Source organism: Uloborus diversus, unplaced genomic scaffold (assembly GCF_026930045.1).
Source record: "Uloborus diversus isolate 005 unplaced genomic scaffold, Udiv.v.3.1 scaffold_36, whole genome shotgun sequence".
Lineage (NCBI taxonomy): Eukaryota > Metazoa > Arthropoda > Arachnida > Araneae > Uloboridae > Uloborus > Uloborus diversus.
The window spans coordinates 52,016-63,233 of NW_026558527.1; the positions used below are offsets into that span (position 1 = coordinate 52,016).

Genomic DNA, 11,218 nt, shown 5'->3' on the forward strand with positions numbered 1-11,218 from the left:
ACCTCCTATAAGGCAGATGCTTATCCCCAGTTTCTTTCTCGACCCCGATGTAATACTATTGCATAGTTTATGAAGGCAATGGACAGTTCCCAGTCCTCTGATATTTGTTAAGCATTAAAACTTTAATAATGAACATAATTGCATAGAAAAACAAAAATGCATTTAAATGAGCGTCCCAATTGTAGGGACTCTAGTGCTAATAATTTTGACGAGAAAAATTTAAAAAAAATGAATATAACTCATGGAAAGTGAACTGTCAAAGTGTTTTTTTTCATTGGTTTGTTATTTTCACACATTTATAGAACAGCGTTTCAACGTATACAAGCAGAGATTTTTTTAATGAAATTACGCAAGCGCAAAGTGCAAAAAATGTGTACCTTTCATGGCGGGAAATTTGGAAAAGCAAACTGTGATTGGCAACGGCAACATTCCGAGCCGCACCACAGCAACCAGCATGTTTATTTTGTGCACAGGAGGAAATTTGCGCTGAGATAAGTATTCTTTTAAACCTGTTTTCTTAATATTGTAATACTTGTTTGTGCTTGTAATTGTTTTTTATGCAAACTCAAGTGTCTTATCAAACGATTTTACGTTGTAAGCAAAGCATTGTAGCAAAAATGTTTGTTTCCTTGAGTTCGGACAATCTAACGAGTTGTTTTGTTTCATCTTGTAGTACGGCGCTATTTACTGAAAAGTGTCACTATTTTACTGAAAAGTGTCGATGCTATTTTTTTTAAAATCATATTTTGGATCAGAAAGTTATTGTAATCCATAACGTAGTTATGTAAGCTGCCTTTACTTAATATAGGCATTAGAGTCCTATATTGGATATTCAATCACGTTGCTAGAAATTTCTTCTTTAGTTTTTCGTTTTTAAATTCATTAAAAATCTTGATTTTATTTTATGATTAAAACAAATTAAAGCAAGATTAAGATGCATCAGTTCATCAGCAGCATCAGTACAACTTTATAACAAGTATAAGGTTAGACTCTTAAAAGTTTTAGATTAGCTTTAGTTAGAAACTTCTATATATGTTTACTTCATGTATAATAATTTACCAGTAATTTTGAAATTTAACTTCTGAACATATTTTTGCTTCATCGTAGACCAAAAATCAACAGCTTAAAATTGAAATTTATCCAGGACAGAATTAACTTTTGTCAAGACGCTTCTTAGTTAGGATTCACTGAATAGTTGGTTAATCTTTCAATATACTGCATATTTGGCAGACAAACAGAATATTTGGTTTGATTGAATACTTTAATAATTCAGTGACGCAATGCGTAGCAAATTTATTTTCAACACTTAGTAAACATATTTTTTCATATAATGAATGAAAGTTTTAACGTAGTTAAAAATTAGTTTGAGTTGTTGCCGTCTAATACTGTCAAACCTGGTTTATAAGAAAGCACTTAAAATTAATTTCTGCTTGGATAAACTGCATTTGAGATCCCTAATCCCGGTCCTACTGTTGATGATTTTCCAAATAAGATGATCTGCTTTAAACAATATGGTTTTAAAGGTCCCTCTGATATTGTTTTAACGAGTTTCAAATGTGCTATTATATTCAAAACAATTTTAACGTAAGAGAAAACACTCAGGTGGTAATTTCAAATTTTATTATTTTCAATTTTTCGTAATTTTTATGACATGTCTATATCTGAGAGTCAGAACAAGGTAACTCACAATATCGTGAGGAGACAGCTAAAATGGTTGTCAAAGATGGAATGCACCTGGTAAGTAATTACAAAGTTTTTTTTAGAATTATATTCACATGACTCGATACAGAATAAGATTCTACATGACAATACACTAATAAACTGAAAATCACAGTTTTTGGACTTATGTCAGTATTATAGCTCTGAGCTACAGATATTTTAATTAATCTTACTTTTTCAAATTCAATTAACTATGAAACAGTAAGCAGAAAAGAAAAAAAAAACTTGGATAATATGGAATATACATAATTATGTACAGTCGGCTAGCAACTTTGTTTTGTATTTGTATGTAAGGTAATTGCAAGATCCTTTATTTATAATGTAACATACTACCATGATTATATTAGCTACATCAAATATTATTCGAAAAGAATTGCAGATAAATATAAACCATTAGTCCTTTACTAGAACAGTTTTTTTTTTAATTTATAATTGCACTAAATATAGATGCATTTAGGATGTTAAATGAAAATTAATTTTTATTTCATAAAAAAGGAAAAATAGATTAACCTTCCTTACATTAAATTGGTATAAAATACAAATGTTGAAATCACAAAATAAATAATATTAGATATTGGGTAAAATATGTTATTCGGTGCACCTATGCTTTTTAGCACGGACAAACTGAGATTTGGCACTTGCACATTATAGTGAATCATAAGGAAAGGGGTAAGGAAAATAAAAATTTGTATTGTTGATATTTAGATATGAAAAATGCAGTAACCATTTAAAATATGTAAGTACTGTACACAAGTAAAATACTGTATTAAAATTGAAAATTTAGTTCTTTCAGTCAACCAGTTTTCTGCCAAAATGGAATGTTTCAATGACTTAATGGTTTGAGTTTTATAATTTACGAAACATGTTAAGATTTTTTTTCTTAGTAACTACTTAATTTAAAGATTAATCATTTTGACTTTTAAAGGGTAGCTATTTCCTAAATTTTCCTTAGCAATTCTTGACAGTTTTCGTGCGTAATTTTTTAAAAAGACTAGCTAGGCTTTGTGTTGAATTTTAAAAATAATGAATATTCTAAAATAACACACAATTTGTTAAAAAATATATTTAGTAAGATCTTTTAATTTAGGAAATAAAACTTTCAAGAAAATATAATCACACGGAATTAGTATTAATGCTCTACTCAAGCTATACATTGTATTATTTATCTTTTAAATAGTAATGAACAAAGTTTTAATGAACAAAATCATCGGGTTACTGCATACACGTGTTTTGGAGTTACAGGAACTCTTTTTCAATGTAAAGTGGTGAGCTTTTGTATGTAAAGACCCAAAACACGGGTATGCAGTTGTCTGCTATTTTTGTGCATTAAAACGTTGTTCATTACTATTTACTTCCCTGCACAAAGGTATTTATTTCTTATTTATCTTTTAGTTTAAAGCAACTTTTTTTTGCAGCCTTTAAGAACAAAATAAGATGCCTTCTTTGCACTAAGATTTTCAAGTAGGAGAGTGGAATTGCAAGTCCTTTCTCATCACAGGTAAGTGATATTAGTTTTGAAAATATCAGTAGGGGAATGTGGGGCAAAGTAAAATTGTGAAGTATTTACCCTGTTTTTAGTACAATATATCTAGTAATATTTTAAAATACATTTAGGCTTCTCGAGTCAGAAAAAGTTATCTCTGAAGGTCAAAGCATAAGCTAATAAATACAAGCAGTTTTGAGAAATTGGTACTCATTTGGTAATATTTTGTTGTACAGTCAACCTTCGTTTATCGTGGTGAATTCGCTCCAGACTTTACTGCAATAACTGAATTTCCGCGAAGTAGGATTTATTTATAAACCAAATGTTTTTTTTTCCTAATTAGAGCGCATAAAACCAACTTACGACAATTTAAATAGGTTTTAACATAGTTAGAGCCCCCTAAATATTAAACAGCTCTCTTAATCCCCATCACATTTTCATTACTTTGTTAAAACTAAGCTACACGCACAATATGCAGTTCTTAAACATTACTACTAATCTGTGAAAACAGCTCAACTTGTTCGATGATGAATATGTGCCCCTGTTCGGCGATTCCCTACACTTTCTTCGCCGATTTTGTACCTTCACTCCCTTAACTAGTCCAACTATAGCCCCTCAGAAGAGCTTATCTTACTAAAAGGACATACTTTGTTATTCTTTAGTGGGAAAAAATTTACAGGGCATAAAAAAGGATTATTACTATATTTGAAAAAAAAAAAACCCAGAAAAAATCGCAATGTAGTGAAGCCCCGAAAGTCGAAGCGCAAAGTAGCAAGGGATGACTGTAACTCAAAAATTATTTTTGTAATTTTAAAATGAAATAGTTTTTATTATTAACATTTTTAGTACTACTTGAGGCCTATCAGTGCAGTTTTTACTCAATTATTACTAAGCTTAGTTTTATTTTAAATGTTTTTTCCAATTAATCATGTGCATGCGAGATAAAGTAGAATAGTTTATTCCATGTACTTATTCATTTCTTTTATCACTTGTATATTAATTTACAAATAAATTCATATGCATTCCTTTGCATAAAAATTAACTACTTTAATCATTCATTTACATATTGACTTATTAAAGCATTATTTTATTTGCTCGTTTATTGTTTCGCATGTATTAATCAATCAACTTATTTATACAACTTATACTTTAACCCCGCCTCCCTCTGCCGCACCACCGTCGACCAGCCGCCTCACGGTGCTGCTCCTCTAGCGAAAACCGTCTCCAGGTTGCGTCCATATCTTACACACACACGCCTACACACACTCATGCCTGCACACTGACACAAACACATATGCCTATATACACACACACACGAACGCCTACACACACACACACATGCGGGTACACACACAACACGCGCACACACATGCATGCATACATACACGCCCACCCACAAACATGAGTCCACACAAACACACGCATACACTCTCGTGATTGCAAAAAACATAATTTGAATTCAAGATGCCAAAAATTCAAATTACTATAATTTTTTTGTTTATTCTTTCACTATCTCTTTATTAATTTATTAATTATTTTAGTTAATCATTTATTTAACCCAAAATGGTGTTGATAATCAGATAGAAAATATTTCAGACAAAAAATATTTTATTTTTCACTTTGCCCCTTGATAAAAAAAAAGGGGGGGGGGATTCTTTATGTGCTGTAATTTTTGAAACAAATTTCCAATTTGCAACAAGTAAGTTATTTTAACTCTTACACTTTGCCCCACATTCCCGTACTTCAAACTTAAGACACCACTTATTGTATGATGGTTTGCTAAAAAAATTTGTCAGGTGTGACTAGATAGCCTTAATATTCCAAAGCAAACAAATGAAATTGTTTGCTCACCGAACATACTTACTACAAAATTAATTGTTTCCAGTTCATCAACCACATCTCTGTTGTCAAGCTTAAGCTGCGGTGAATTAGTTATTGTTTTATGGCATTTGTATTGTAACAAGTTGGAGTTGTTCGAATTCTCGTAAATTCCCCTTTTTTCTAAAAAGAAAAAGCTATGTTTTGATACAATTTTCTAGGGATTTACCAAACACCTCAGTGTGCTGAATACTGATAATAATGTAATACAGCCGGACCTCCATATATCCAAGTATGAACTTACGAAGAAAAGATTCCATTTATAGAAATTTAGAAGCTTAATTTTATTAGAATTACTACTAAAACATTAAAGTTCAATCTAATTTTTCTGGAAAAACTACATTACTCATTTATTTGTGAATTATATTACATAAAAGTTAATGATTTAAAAAAGAAAAACAATAAGAAACTTTCTTTTTTTATTGTTTTTAAATAAACAGTATTCCAGACATTGGATAAAATCATCATAGCTGTATTCCTTAAAAAGAAAAGAAAAAATTTATGAATAGCCAATTTTACCAACAGTTCACCAAAGAAATGTTTGCATTTATTGAATCCTCTACTTCATTAGAAATATTTTTCGAAAATTGAAGTCCAGAACCTGTAGTCAGAGACACCTCCAACATTTCATTTTTGATTAAATTCAAAAAATTGCATTTTTATCCCTCCCCCTTCTGTTTTGCAAGGAGTTATGGCTTTTTCAAATACAACTATTTCTGTGTCCATTAAGAGGTTTTTTTTCTGCAAAATTTTAATATCTCTTAAGCAAATTTGAATCTTTCCAGTGTGTTCAAGTTAAACTTGAGATTTCCTACTGTAAAATTAAATAGTTTTTTCATTTGAATCAATGCATCAAGTTGTAAAGTAAAATGCAGTTGTACTTTACTAATCAAAATCATATATTTTTTTAAAGTTAAAATTTTTAAAATGTTTTTTTTTGGTTTAAGTGGGTTTTTTTTCCATTCCCTTTCAAAAATTGCATTCATATTTTTTTTAAATTAGAGGGAAGGAGAGAATCCCATCCAATCAAATCAACTCTAACTAACCCCCCCCCCCCCTCTTTGTTCCCTTTATATACGTGCGTGCGTGTGTGTGTGGAAAAACTAACCCAACTGTCATGAGTATTTCCTGTTTCATTCATTAACAAAAAATGTTTCATTCAAATGTTTAGAGTGGTATTAGTTTTGCAAAATGTATTTTAAAAACTAGCAAATTTGCCACTAAATATAAGTTTTTTTTTTCTTTCCAGGAATCAGGACTTCTAATCAGAAAAATAGCTCTTTTAGTCCTTTTTTTAATTTTAACTTTCTCCTTTTATTTTTAACTAGCAGTACCAGCACAGCGATGCCCGTGCTAAAAATTTAATGGAAATCCAATGAATAAAAAAAAATTTACGCCTGCTCTCCCTCTGATGTAAAATGATAATTTTTCTTTGTATAAAATGCGTACACACCATTTCAAAGAAAAAAAAACCTATTAAAGTTTCTTTGGAACTTAAAACTTTTTGTCAAATCATTAAATTATATTTACAGATACTTTAAAACTCTATTTAGCAAGTGAAGCGGTTTTTTTGCAATTTAAAATATTTCGCAAAATAAACAAAATAAGACATCAAATAATATCTTTCAAATGTAAAAACTACCAAAATATCACGAAACAGGCAATGACTTCGTTCAAATGTTGACGAGTAGAAGCAATTTTCACCTCTATCATACCTTAACGGGCAACTTTCTAGCTTAGATATAAAAATTGATACAATTAAAGCTATATACAGATTAGAAAAAAATGCAGAAGTTGGCGCCTGCAACTTTCTGATATTTAGTCAGAGCCTGAACTCATTCTTTGGGCTTCTTACCCTTGGAAAGGATAAGATTTGAAAACTTTCTGTTGGTTGGTGTCGACATGTGCGTGGTGTACACGTGATGTGTGAAGGGTTAAACCCCACGTAGATATTTTGGGAAACTGATTGATCGTCACTGCATTTTATTTAAGTATTAACAAGTGCTGTGATACTTAGTAGTATTGTATTTTCTTTAAAATTTTTTCAATTATACTTCAAGAATATAATATTTGCCATTATACTTTTTTAAAATTTACTTCAAGATATCATGTTAGGTATTCAACTTCTCTTAATAGCCAACTTAATGTAATAATATATTTTAATACTAGTTGAAATTTGTATGTTTCCCACCAGTACAGTTTTAGTTCAATAACTTTTGTGGCATTTTTCTTCATTTGTATAATATTTTTCCAACTTGCATGTCTGTCTGGAGGGGCACATTTAAATGGTAGTTTATGTACAGGTAAGGATTTATGACCAAACCCAATCCTCCACGTTAATTCTGCCTCCTTTGGTGCATACTAGGTGAGTCAACTCTCTTGGGCAAAACTTTAAGGCAGGTCAGATGGGAGGGTAAAGAGTAAGAATCTTATTCAACATATGGTCACAAGTGCAATGCTGACGCGCTACATGCACACAGAGCTAGAAACTGATGGATGCAAAAGGAGTCTCAAGTTTATTACACAAAGAAAATTTTACGTAAGAGTTTTGATTTTAAAAAAAGGTTTAGAGCCAGGCCGTGATCTATAAATTTTGAGGCCCCCTGCAAAAAATCAGCAGGACCCCTAACCGCCTACTGGTTTTCTGTGCCATTAGGGGCTGCTGGCACTTTTAGTGCCCCTCCACCCTTGTGGGATCTGCAAGTAGTTAGAAGTTATGACCTGTAGTATCTAATATGTGCTGTCCCAACAAAAGAGCAGCAATAATAAAAGTTTATTCAAAATGGCTTGTTAGTGCGATATTAAGTGCTTTGTTATTGCCACACATGTATTACAGCTATAGGCTATAAATTTCAGCCAACTACTTTAAACCTTTCTTGAAAGCTAAAGTGTTGTGTAAAATCTTCTTTATGTAATGTGTGTGTGTGTGAATTTTACCGGTTTTGCTTCCATCAGTTTTTCCAGCTTTGTGTGGATACAGCTCATCAGCCTTGTGCGACCATAGCTTCCTACGTGATTCATGCTTTTTATCCTCCCCTCTGTACCCCTTAAAGTTTTGCTCGAGAGTTTCGACTCACCCTGCATGTATAAATTTTTGGGTGTATTTGGAAGTTTAAACTCAAATAAGGTGTGGGTTTATTTAATAACCTTGCAGTCAGTGTGATAACCATATTATGATAATGTCCTCATGAAATTTGTTCATTTTATAGCATCTCTGTAATATTATATTGGGTTTAGTATTTACTTTGTGTGAAATTTCAAAGATATTTTACATCCACATTCAAAGCATATTAATACATATATTTTTGTACCTAAAAGTAGATAAAAGGCTTAGGTGATCCTAAAAGAAACCTTTAAATTCAAGTCATGAAATTTTTGGTGTGAAACATTGTATGCAGGGTCTATACACTATTCAATTTTCGGGCCCCTTCCAAAATTTAATTCTGTATCTGCCCCCTGCTGGCATATCCAGGGCATGTAAAATTTTCGGTGTGGCATGAATCTTTGTAGTTTTTGATCAAAAATTTCTTCTAAAACTTGATTATTTTATATTTTATTGAAAAGTTACTGTAGCTCAAAATCGATTGCAAATGGTACCGCTAAAATCATATTTGGACAAATAAAAATCATTAGTCATCATATAAAGCTGTTAAATTATTTTTTTTGTCTGATTAATGCTATACGACACATTCAAATGTTTTTATTCATATACAAAAGTAAAAACTGGGTATGTACAAATTTCATTCCAGCATGTATAAACATGCCTGGCTGGGCATGTAAAATTGTAAATGCTTTTCTAGCCCTGCATTTCAAGTTCTTGGTGTTCTGAGAAAATACGCCAGTTGTCTTAGAGTGATTTTTTACCATTTTAAGCTATTTTGTGTGTACACTTTTGTTCAAAGGTAGTGAAAAGCACTTATTTTTGCAGGTTGTAGATTTCACAAAAGGAAGATATTGTGATTTTGCCAATTTCATTTGAACAGAACCAAAAGTTGATCATATACAAACAGTTGAAATACGTCCAAAACTTAAATCTTTGGATTATGACTGGCTAGCAAAAATTAATGCCTTGCAGAAAATTCTAAGTTCTCGATAAGATGTGAAGTTAATGCTCATTTTGTTTATGGGCTATAAATATTGTAACTTCTTTTGAGTTGCACTATATATGATGTGGGTTCAAAATATGTCTCACTGCAGTGTAATGTTCTGCGTTAGTTTGAGGCGTTTCAAAGTGCTACGTTAGAAATCCTTTATTGCTTTATTTTATTTGTTTTGTTATTTGTTCATTCTTTTTTTTTTTTTTTTTTTTTTAGAGCAAAATGAGAAAATATCTACTGAAAAGAGGGAAGGACTCCTCTGGAATTGAGACCGAGATGAAGAGAAGGAACAAATATTTATCCGATAAAATTCAGAATCTGCGTTACAATAAAGTTTAATTGAATAAATTTGATTTTAAGTGTTCTTTGTACTTTTATTTTCCTATTTATTGCATGCCATTTTTATTTAGCACTGGAGAGGTTAGTAATTTATTATATAAGTCTGAAATGAATTTTATAATAACCTCGGTGAAAGACACTTGTTTAATGCTATAAAAGTGAAAAATTAAACCAACAGTGGGTGGTAAGAAGGTAGCTGGAGTAGCAGAAATTAAAGCAAGACAAAAGGTAGAAATCAAGCTAGAAAAGCAACAGATGGTAGAAACTATGGTAGACTAGCAACAAATAAAAGCAGTGTGTGCTAGAAATCTTGCTATAAAAGCAAAAAATAAAAGCAGCATGTGCTAGAAATCTTGCTTTGCAAGCAGGAGAAAAAAGCAACGTATGCTAGAAATCTTGCTACAAAAGTCAAAAAATAAAAGCAACGTATGCTAGAAATCTTGCTACAAAAGTCAAAAAATAAAAGCAACGTATGCTAGAAATCTTGCTAGAAAAGCAAAAATAAAAAGCAACAGATGCTAGAAATCTTGCTATAAAAGCAAAAAATAAAAAGCAACAGATGCTAGAAATCTTGCTATAAAAGCAAAAAAATAAAAGCAACATATGCTAGAAATCTTGCTACAAAAGCAAAAATAAAAAGCAACAGATGCTAGAAATCTTGCTATAAAAGCAAAAAATAAAAAGCAACAGATGCTAGAAATCTTGCTAGACTAGCTTATAAATAAAGCACCCTGTGGTAGAAATCTTGCTAGAAAAGCAAACAATAAAAGCAACACAAGCTAGAATTGGTATGCTTTAAAGCATGAAAAGTGTTCCAAAACACTGCATGGCATGCTAGTAAGTTTGCTAGAAAAAGCAAAGATTTTTGCTAGTTTATGCTAGTTTTTGTTGCTAGAAATTAGCATGTGATGCTATAAAGCAAACAATTTCTAGCATGAATTTTGACCTGGGCTGCCCGCCCACTAAGCTCAAACGACCATTGATTGGCTCCACTGACCGCCCACTACGCTCAACCGACCATTGATTGGCTCAACTGCCCGCCCACTAAGCTCAACCGACCATTGATTGACTCAACTGACCGCCCACTAAGCTCAACCGACCAGTAATTGGCTGAACTGACCGGCCACTAATTTCAACCGACCATTGATTGGCTCAACTGCCCTTCCACGAAGCTCAACCGACCATTGTTATGCTCAACTGCCCGCCCACTAATCTCAACCGACCATTGATTGGCTCCACTGACCGCCCACTAAGCTCAACCGACCACTGATTGGCTCAACTGCCCGCTCACTAAGCTCAACCGACCATTGATTGGCTCCATTGACCGCCCACTAAGCTCAACCGACCTTTGATTGGCTCAACAGCCCGCCCACTAAGCTGAACAGACAATTGATTGGCTCAACTGCCCGCCCTCTAAGCTCAAACGACCATTGATTGGCTCCACTGACCACCCACTGAGCTCAACAGACCATTGATTGGCTCAACTGCCCGCCCACTAAGCTCAACCGACCATTGATTCGCTCAACTGACCGCCCATTAAGCTCAACCGACCATTGATTGGCTCAACTACCCGCCCGCTAAGCTCAACCGACCATTGATTGGCTCAACAGCCCGCCCACTAAGCTCAACCGACCATTGATTGACTCAACTGACCGCCCACTAAGCTCAACCGACCAATGATTGTCTTAACTGCCCGCCCACT

General features: G+C 32.7%; 1 long non-coding RNA gene across 1 annotated transcript; it reads left to right on the top strand.

Annotated features, from left to right (window-relative positions):
• Positions 1–2,841: 2,841 nt before the first annotated feature.
• On the top strand, positions 2,842–9,541 carry LOC129233365 (uncharacterized). The gene is made up of 2 exons (XR_008581454.1): positions 2,842–3,217; positions 9,394–9,541. It is a non-coding gene; the product is annotated as an uncharacterized LOC129233365 (long non-coding RNA).
• The last annotated feature ends 1,677 nt before the right edge of the window (positions 9,542–11,218 follow it).